The sequence below is a fragment of the Balaenoptera physalus genome, assembly GCF_965194825.1.
Source record: "Balaenoptera physalus genome assembly, chromosome: 19".
Lineage (NCBI taxonomy): Eukaryota > Metazoa > Chordata > Mammalia > Artiodactyla > Balaenopteridae > Balaenoptera > Balaenoptera physalus.
Genome location: NC_138900.1, coordinates 57,271,822 through 57,281,916, shown reverse-complemented (window position 1 = coordinate 57,281,916; position 10,095 = coordinate 57,271,822). Strand labels below are relative to the sequence as shown.

The window sequence follows — 10,095 nt, the reverse complement described above, 5'->3', positions numbered from 1 at the left end:
ATTCTTTTTTCTTTATTCTGCTCTGCAGTAGTTATTTCCACTATTTTATCTTCCAGCTCACTTATCCGTTCTTCTGCCTCAGTTATTCTGCTATTGATCCCTTCTAGAGAATTTTTAATTTCATTTATTGTGTTGTTCATCACTGTTTGTTTGCTCTTTAGTTCTTCTAAGTCCTTGTTAAACGTTCCGTGTATTTTCTCCATTCTATTTCCAAGATTTTGGATCATCTTTACTATCATTATTCTGAATTCTTTTTCAGGTAGACTGCCTTTTTCCTCTTCATTTGTTAGTTCTGGTGGGTTTTTACCTTGCTCCTTCATCTGCTGTGTGTTTCTCTGTCTTCTCATTTTGCTTAACTTACTGTGTTTGGGGTCTCCTTTTTGCAGGCTGCAGGTTCGTAGTTCCCGTTGTTTTTGGTGTCTGTCCCCAGTGGCTAAGGTTGGTTCAATGGGTTGTGTAGGCTTCCTGGTGGAGGGGACTAGTGCCTGTGTTCTGGTGGATGAAGCTGGATCTTGTCTTTCTGGTGACCAGGTCCACGTCTGGTGGTGTGTTTTGGGGTGTCTGTGGCTTTATTATGATTTTAGGCAGCCTCTCTGCTAATAGGTGAGGTTGTGTTCCTGTCTTGCTAGTTGTTTGGCATAGGGTGTCCAGCACTGTAGCTTGCTGGTCATTGAGTGAAGCTGGGCCTTGGCGTTGAGATGGAGATCTCTGTGAGATTTTTGCCGTTTGATATTACATGGAGCTGGGAGGTCTCTTGTGGACCAGTGTGCTGAAGTTGGCTCTCCCACCTCAGAGGCACAGCCCTGACACCTGGCTGGAGCACCAAGAGCCTGTCATCCCCACGGCTCAGAATAAAAGGGAGAAAAAAAAAGAAAGAGAGAAAGAAGAAGATAAAACAAAATAAAATAAAATAAAATTTAAAAGTTATTAAAATAAAAAATAATTATTAAAAAAAATTTTTTTAAGTAATTAAAAAAAAAAAGAAAGAAAAAAGAGGGCAACGAAACCAAAAAACAAATCCAGCAATGATAACAAGTGTTAAAAACTATACTAAAAAAAAAAACCGGACAGACAGAACCCTAGGACAAGTGGTAAAAGCAAAGCTATAGAGACAGAATCACACACAGAAGCATACACATACACACTCACAAAAAGAGAAAAAGGGGAAAAAAAAATATATCATTGCTCCCAAAGTCCACCTCCTGAATTTGGGATGATTCGTTGTCTATTCAGGTATTCCACAGATGCAGAGTACATCACGTTGGTTGTGGAGATTTAATCCGCTGCTCCTGAGGCTGCTGGGAGAGATTTCCCTTTCTCTTCTTTGTTCGTACAGCTCCCGGGGTTCAGCTTTGGATTTGGACCCGCCTCTGTGTGTAGGTTGCCTGAGGGCGTCTGTTCTTCGCTCACACAGGACGGGGATAAAGGAGCAGCTGCTTCGGGGGCTCTGGCTCACTCAGGCCGCGGGGAGGGAGGGGTACGGATGCGGGGCGAGCCTGCGGCGGCAGCGGCCAGCGTGACGTTGCAGCAGCCTGAGGCGCGCCGCGCGTTCTCCCGGGGAAGTTGTCCCTGGATCACGGGACCCTGGCAGTGGTGGGCTGCACAGGCTCCTGGGAGGGGAGGTGTGGAGAGTGACCTGTGCTCGCACACAGGCTTCTTGGTGGCGGCAGCAGCAGCCTTAGTGTCTCATGCGCATCTCTGGGGTCTGCGCTGATGGCCGCAGCTCGTCCCCGCCTCTGGAGTTCGTTTAGGCGGCGCTCTGAATCCCCTCTCCTCACGCACCAGGAAACAAAGAGGCAAGAAAAAGTCTCTTGTCTCTTCGGCAGCTCCAGACTTTTTCCCGGACTCCCTCCCGGCTAGCCATGGCGCACTAGCCCCTTCAGGCTGTGTTCACGCCGCCAACCCCAGTCCTCTCCCTGCGATCCGACCGCAGCCCGAGCCTCAGCTCCCAGCCCCGCCCGCCCCGGCAGGTGAGCAGACAAGCGTCTCGGGCTGGTGAGTGCTGGTCGGCACCGATCCTCTTTGCGGGGATCTCTCCGCTTTGCCCTCCGCACCCCTGTGGCTGCGCTCTCCTCCGTGGCTCCGAAGCTTCCCCCCTCCGCCACCCACAGTCTCCGCCTGCGAAGGGGCTTCCTAGTGTGTGGAAACCTTTCCTCCTTCACAGCTCCCTCCCACTGGTGCAGGTCCCGTCCCTATTCTTTGTCTCTATTTTTTCTTTTTTCTTTTGCCCTACCCAGGTACATGGGGAGTTTCTTGCCTTTTGGGAGGTCTGAGGTCTTCTGCCAGAGTTCAGTAGGCGTTCTGTAGGAGTTGTTCCACGTGTAGATGTATTTCTGATGTATTTGTGGAGAGGAAGGTGATCTCCACGTCTTACTCTTCTGCCATCTTGAAGCTCCTCCCTCAATATTACTTTCTTGTGATAGTGTTTGTCTTATAAAATTATAGGTGAAGAATTCATTCTCCTTCCTTATTCCCTAAGGTTTGGTGATCACATGTAGAATTTAAAGAAATTTACCACACAGCTATAATTAAGACTATTTTACATGAGACATAATTGACTTTTTACACATTGTTAAAGTTTTATAGAGATATACTCATTCAATATTCAGCATGCTACTGTATAATAATGAGAATTCAAATTTGGAATGAAGTAGGTTTCTGTAGATATATTTCCTTTAAGAGTGTTTCAAAGACTGGTAAGAAGTGCTATTCGTCTTGACCTAAATTACCTGGCTTATTTGGACAGTTGCACTTTTCCCAATAAAAATGTAGTTTGGGGGATGAAACACGGATGTGCCTTTGCTCATTATCTGAGTCGTAAGATTAAGAGTAAATATTTAGTAGTATATAATACCACTTTAGACATTTGTAGCAGAAAGTGATTTATATAGGGAATTTGGTGTTAAACAATGCTGGAAAGGCTGCAGAAGGCATCAGAGGCTGAACTTTTTTTCAGGCTTATCACTACAGTTCCAGTCCAGAGGGTCAGGAATATACTGGTGCTGCCCTAATAAGGAAATTGTGGGAAACCAGTGCTAATGATCACTGAAGTGAATGAATCAGGGTAAGAACCTGTGGGAGTGCAACCTCACATCTGGCACTGTGAGCCTTTGCTCACCAGTTCTAAAGAAGAATAATATGGCATCTGTTGTCTTTGCATTTTCAAAATATCGTGGAAATGAATCTCAATGGCAGAACATAAATAGAATCCACAACCTTGGCATCAAAGGAATGTGAGAAATGCAGATGTCAAGTGATGCTGGGAAGAGCAAAATAAAAGAATCAAATAAACACTGGTTGCCAACACAATATTCATTACACAGAGAATGTGGAGCTTACTTGTTGAAAGGCTTAAAGTTGTAGGTTATTTATCTACTTAGTTTAACATCTCTGTTTTACAAGGTGAGAGACAAAACCTTTGAGACTTTCCAGGGGTCCTCTGGGAAATCTTGCAGTTAGTTTGAGGTCCAAATGACTCCATTTAGAATTTGATTTTGGGAAAAGGTCAAATGTTTGAACATTTGATTAAATAGGAGCATAGATCATTATGAAATAATATTTAATTATCTATGTAACCAATAGAAGATTTTAAAGGGAAATACAGAAGGTTACATAGTGTGAACAAAACTTAGCTGTTTTAATGTTGAGAAGCCTGGGTTTTCTTAAGTAATTAAAGATATATTAAGACAATGTGAAGCAGAGTAAATTATTTGGTAAGCCACAAAAAGCTTTGCTTTCCAGGTAGATTACTCAAAAGTTAAAAACAAAACAAAATAACCCCCCCATCCCGAACCTTTAACAATCACTTATCAAGAGCAGACCAATAGTCCATAAAACTTTGTCATTTTAATAGAAAACTAAATTCCAACTTTGCTCCAGTATACATTTAATATTAAAACTCACTCTTTTAAAGACTTAAATAAATCCATTCCAATCTTAGCTAGTGTGGCCACACATAAAATTCCTTTCCCAAGATTCTTTTTCCACAAGCCTTCTACAACTTTTTTATATCCATTTAGATTTTGCCCTTGGTTTTTTTCCTCTTTCTCATTCTGGACCAGTCAGTCATTTTACTTTTCTTACTTTTCATACACAGTTGTTTCCTTTCACCTTTATTATTTCTAAGTAGTTTTAATTACATATATTAATTAGAATTATTAACCCTTAGAATCCTTCGTTTCTAGTGAAAACTAAGAAGTCAGCAATTGTGGACTGTCTGTTACACTAGCATTCTGTGGATTGGAAAATTTATAAATATGTACATTTCACATTTTCTAGAAGTATATTCTTCCTCATAGTAAAATTTTCAATGTGGCACAAGACGTGTTTACTAATAGACCCCAAAAGCTTTGGTGCCTCTGTAAAAGGAACAAAAATGGATAAACCTATGTTCAGTAATTAATGTTTCAGTATTTTGTCTTATTTGGAAATGATGTAGATAGTGAATATCCACGATTTAACTTACCTCAGTATAACTTTAAGGTTTAAAGTTACCAAAAAAATTATGGAAACCATTTTTAAGTAGACATATTATAAAGCATAATTATTGTTGAAAAGTTCATTTATAAACTTTTATCATATTTACATTTAGTTAATTCAGTTGTTCTCAACAATTATATTTAGATTAGTCTTGAAATTTTCATGAGACATTACACAGCTAACCACCATCATAAGTTATCTTTTTTTTTGCTGACAAATTCTGTAACAGAGATAACATGAGCTTATTTAACTTTTAGTAAACCTAGGTAGAATGAAAATATTATATTTAACGCAGATAACTCTAAAGACATGCCTGTTTTAATTAAACCAACAAACTTAAGATAGCTTTTATTTACCAAAGATTACCCTAGATCATGTAAACTTGTAAAACACCTGGGTTAGTTTCTATATATATGTATGTCTATTTTTTTAATTGAAGTATAGCTGATTTACAATGTTATGTTAGTTTCTGGTGTACAGCAAAGTGATTCATATATATATATATCTTTTTTCATATTCTTTTCCATTATGGTTTATTATAGGATATTGAATATAGTTAGTTTCTATATTTCTGAGTGTATACTTATATAAACACTCATCTGTCTTTTTTTTTTTAACATCTTTATTGGAGTATAATTGCTTTACAATGGTGTGTTAGTTTCTGCTGTATAACAAAGTGAATCAGCTATACGTATACATATACCCCCATATCTCTTCCCTCTTGCATCTCCCTCCCTCCTACCCTCCCTATCCCACCCCTCTAGGTGGTCACAAAGCACCGAGCTGATCTCCCTGTGCTATGCGGCTGCTTCCCACTAGCTATCTATTTTACATTTGGTAGTGTATATATGTCCACGCCACTCTCTCACTTCGTCCCAGCTTACCCTTCCCCCTCCCCGTGTCCTCAAGTCCGTTCTCTACGTCTGCATATTTATTCCTGTCCTGCCACTAGGTTTTTCAGAACCATTTTTAATTTTTAGATTCATCTGTCTTTAAGTCAGTTAAACAGAACTCTTCACAAATTAACTTTGGCAATATTATCTGAAGGTAGAAAAAAGTCACTATCCTGATTTTAGCCACAGGATAGGTACACTAATGCAAAACTCACTAATTTATAAAAGAGCAGTTGGATTCAAATTGCTTTTCTGGCAGATGGAATAAGTTAAGATTACTTGCTCAGATGGCTAAAGCTTTTTACAAATATTTGTGGAAGAGACTTTTAAGATTTTCTTATAGGCCTAGTTTTCAAAATAGCCTTTATGTTGTTTTTTCTTTCTGATTAAGAATTACCTTGGCTACTGGAGAAAACCATGTAGAATAGTTACATCTCAAAAGGCACCGAAAAACAATACAAGTTCTACCATGAAGGACTTCTGTTTCCTAAATCCAAATATTTTACAATATTGGCAGCCCTGTTGAGACGGGTAGGGGAGGTTTTGGGCTTGGTAAGAAGGATAGGTGGGCTTTGAATTATTTCTAGGGCTACATTTCTGATGTTCTAAATAAAGGCTAGAGTTATAAAACTAGTACAATTCTTTTTCATTTCTCAAAGAGTTGGGGCTCACCTGAATGATATGGAGGCTGACCCACCCATCCAACTACATTATTTTCAGTTTGCTTCTTTATATTAGGGAGAAGATCTTCAACTAAAATGGAAATCAAAATATTCTTATGTTCTACATTTAGAGCTTTGTGTTTTTTGAATGTTTTAGTAAATCTTTCCACAAATGCTTCAATTTTTCTTTCCTTGCATCTAGGTTCATCATTTCATTTTAGCTTAGCAGAGAAAACCTAAAAAGAAAAGTTCCTATTGGGCTCTGAATATCAGCTTCCGATTTGACCAATTCTGACCATAGAGCTACTTTTAAAACATTCCTTACAAACATCTTGTCAGGTTTCAGCCGGGACAAACAGTAGATACTCCTGGCAGTATTGAACAACCGCTTGGATACAAAAGATGTCCCCAAAGAGGGTGCAAAAGACACTACTCTCCCAAGATCCAGAGTCACTCCCAAGGACAGCCAAAAGGAAAGGAGACGTAGACGGTTCCCCCGAGAGCTGGCAGCAGTTGGCAGAACCCTAGCTGCCAAGGGAGTGCAACCTGCATTTCTGTCTGGCCACATCTTGGGGCCCCCAACCTGATGGTTGCCAAGCTAAGTTCTCAGGACACAAAACAAGACAAACAAGAAGGCAATAGGTGTCCTGGGTGAGAGGGATCAACAAGCAGTGGGTACCAAATTCATAAGAGTCTGAAGCTGCAAAGGGAAAGATGACACGAAATGTTATCTTTCTCTCTCACCCAGCCACCCCAGATAGAGATCCGGGAGAGGTGATTTTGGTAACAATTGTCACCCTTTGCCGGCTTCTGCCAGTTTTCCCAGGATGCCGTCTGCCAGCTCTGGAGTAAGTGGACTGTCCCAGGGGTCTCATCCTGGTCACCAGAAACTGTAAAGGAGGAAAGTTAATTTTCCCTCCACCCTTAGGGTGAGTGCTTGGTTGAGACCCCGTTTTCTCTAGGGCATCTCATAAATGGATTAGCTTATTGTTTAGGAAAAAAACTCAGTTTTCCTACTCCTGACTGGAGAAAAACCCAGTTCTTCCCCACCGTGTGTTTCTCTCCTGTGAGTCTCTAAAGAACACTTTACTTCTAAAACTTCTGGTCACCAAATGTGTGGAGGTTCTTCCCCGCACCAAGCAATTCTCTGAGCCAGCAGCTGGGTGTCCTACAATTTATAACTGCCACTGTCTACCCAGAGAGAGTGTCAGATCCCACAGATTGAAGGCTCAGTCCCACAAGACTGTTCCCCACTCTGCACCCCCAAACACACTTCAGATGCCAGTGGCAGCTAGGTTACCACCTGTGCTAACGACCTATAGATGGGAGGTTCCAACAGCTCCTCCTTATGTTTGATGAGATTAACCTGCTAGAGCAGCTCATAAACTCAGGCAAATGTTGGCTTACATTTATCAATTTATTAAAGGGTATGATAAAGGATATAGATGAGCAGCCAGCTGAAGAGATACACAGAGCAAGGTCTGGGAGGGTCCCAAGTGCAGGATCTTCTGTCTCCCTGGAGTAGGGGTGCCCCACCCTCCTGGTAGAGATGGTTCACCCACCTGGAAACTCTCCGAATCCCTTACTATTGGATTTTTATGGAGACTTCCTCATGTAGGCATGACCAATGATGAACTCTGTTTTTAGCCCCTCCCTGAAGGATGAGGGGTAGGACTGAAAATTCCAAGTTATTAACCATGGCTTGGTGTTTCTGGTGACCAGCCCCCATCCAGTATCTCACCAGGGGTCCACCCAGGGTTGCCTCATTAGAAAAAAAGATGTCCCTGGTGCTCTTATCATTTAGGAATTTACAAGAGTTTAGGAGTCCTGCGTCAAAGACAAATTAGAACAGGAGTTGCTCCTAGTGTTCTTATCACATAGGAATTTATAAGGGTTTTAGGAGCTCTGTGCCGGGAACCAGGGGCAGAGACCAATTTATATATATACATATGTATTTATTTCACACTTACCTAGGTTAAAAAGTTCTCCACTATGGCCCCTCTAATTCAAGATTATCTTTGATAAGTTTAACCTGCTAGTTCAGCCTTAAAACACAATTTTATTCACCTGAGGCCTCACGCTGGCTCCGCTCCGGCTCAAGTCAGATCCACTCCCACCCCAGGCGTGAGCGTTTCTACGTCAGACCAGTCAGCCTCCAGCAGGTTTCCGGACCCAGGCCAGAAAAAGAAATGCTCAGATGGTCGGAAAGCTCATGAGGCAAGAGCTGCGGGTCCAGGATCCGGGACCGAGAGCACTTGCCCAGCACCTCCAGAGGCAGCGAGAAAACAGCCAGCTTCAGGGACTCAGCAGGTACCTTCCCTGGTTGCTCAGTGCTCCTGGGGGCTGTCGGGGGACGGGGTCTCCTTAGGTTCCCTCTCTGACGCCATTTATTTAAAAGATAAACCGAGGCATATTAAAAATTTTAAGAGCAAAAGTTGATTCGAATCCGGCAGCATCCAGTGTAGCAGATGGAAAGAAGCTCCAAGAAGCTGTACAAAATGAAAGAATTTTATAGGCAGAAGGGAGCAGGAACAAGGAAGTTTTATTAGTCAAAAAAGCCGGTTGGTTATTGCAAAGTTACTTTCCTTCAGGGGATGGCAGGGGCCCATCAGGCAGATTACCTGACTAGCGCCAGTCAGGGGCTTTCTGGTGGATTTATTTAAGATTCCATTTCTGGGAGAGCTGAAACTGTTTGTCTCGGTTTGGTGATGCGGGGCTTAGACTGAGTGACTCCATTTTGGGCCCGCTGTCTTGTTTTTAACAAAGGCTTGGGGCATTATCTTAATCTTTGTTAAAAAGATGGGGTGGAGGTGACATCGTGGGCACTTGAAATGGCAGATGCAACTTTTGTTTACATGTCATCTGTGTGTGCGTGGGTTCCCAGTGAGAAATACAGCTGGTTGGTTTTTGCTTTATTTCTGCACCTGAAGTAAGTTCTTGTTAACCATCAATACTGAAAATACTGCTCTCAGTTAAAAAGAAGCTCAAATCAAATATTGTAACTCTTTCTGTTGAAAGAAGCCTCAAAGATTCTCGTGTGCCTGGGCGCATAACATCTCACTGAAAGGCTGGGCCCCTCTTGGGGGAGAATCTGTTACATTTGCCTCCTTATTTCCTTAGAATATTTAGGAGTAGCTTATACGATGGGCAGCATGTTATAAAGATGACGTTAAAAAACTGTCCTAATTATCTTCTGGCTTCTGGCCAAAGAAGCAGTGTCTGGGAGCTGACTAGAGGTGCAAGTTAACTTCCTCTTGTCAAACTCTGGACGGCTTTGTTTTTTTATACACTTTTTAAAGTGTGTTAGTGAAAGAAATAAAAGGAGAGAGGGGGAGGGGAGGGGTGGAGAGGGTGAAAGGAGGAGGGGGAGGGGGGAGGGAGAGGGAAGGAAGAGTGGAATATCTTGGGTTCTCATTACCAAAGGAAGGATTATTCAGTAAACAGTGAACCTGCTAGATTGACCATGAAGGGGTCTCGTATTCCTCATGTTCTCAGACCCCATCCTACGCCTGGGCTCAATAAGCTCTTCAGGGGGACTTGGAAGAAGTTACAAAACCAGAGCAGGGCCAGAGATGTACCTGCATCCTGGGTTCTGAACTAGGAATTGGAAAGGAGCTCTGTTATCAAACATTCAGATACATGAATTTGAGGAAGAGTAGAGGTCAGGAAGAAGAACTTTAGACTTCATAGCACTTGTAACTTCTTACAGAGCACTTTTTAACACTACAGACTTTCTATTTTAATAAAGTGCTTTTATGTATCCATGATCTCATTAAATTCTCAAAATAATAATGTAAATAAAAGAGGTAGATGTGGCACCAACGACGAGGTTCCCTTTGTAGTAGGAAGACTTCTAGGATGAGCCAGTGATCCAAGGCCATGTGGAATCCATCCTGTTGATTGGGGGCGGGACCTGTAACTATAGAGACAAATGCGGGGCGGGGCCTTCCCGTGGTGGTGAGAGTGTGGGATGCTGCACAGCTGACTTGAAGGAGGGTATGTGTCCCCTGGGCTATTCAGGTGAGCACTTGGCAGGCACTGAGTGCTTCCTGGTGAAAGAG

At 42.1% G+C, this 10,095-nt stretch overlaps 1 long non-coding RNA gene across 2 annotated transcripts in view; it reads left to right on the top strand.

Annotated features, from left to right (window-relative positions):
• The first annotated feature begins 1,751 nt into the window (after window positions 1-1,751).
• Window positions 1,752-10,095, top strand: part of LOC309649331 — a 230,397-nt gene continuing 222,053 nt past the window's right edge. For both annotated transcript variants that reach the window (XR_014257014.1, XR_014257015.1), the window contains exon 1: window positions 1,752-8,344. This is a non-coding gene — a long non-coding RNA (uncharacterized lncRNA). The remainder of the gene's footprint in view (window positions 8,345-10,095) is intronic.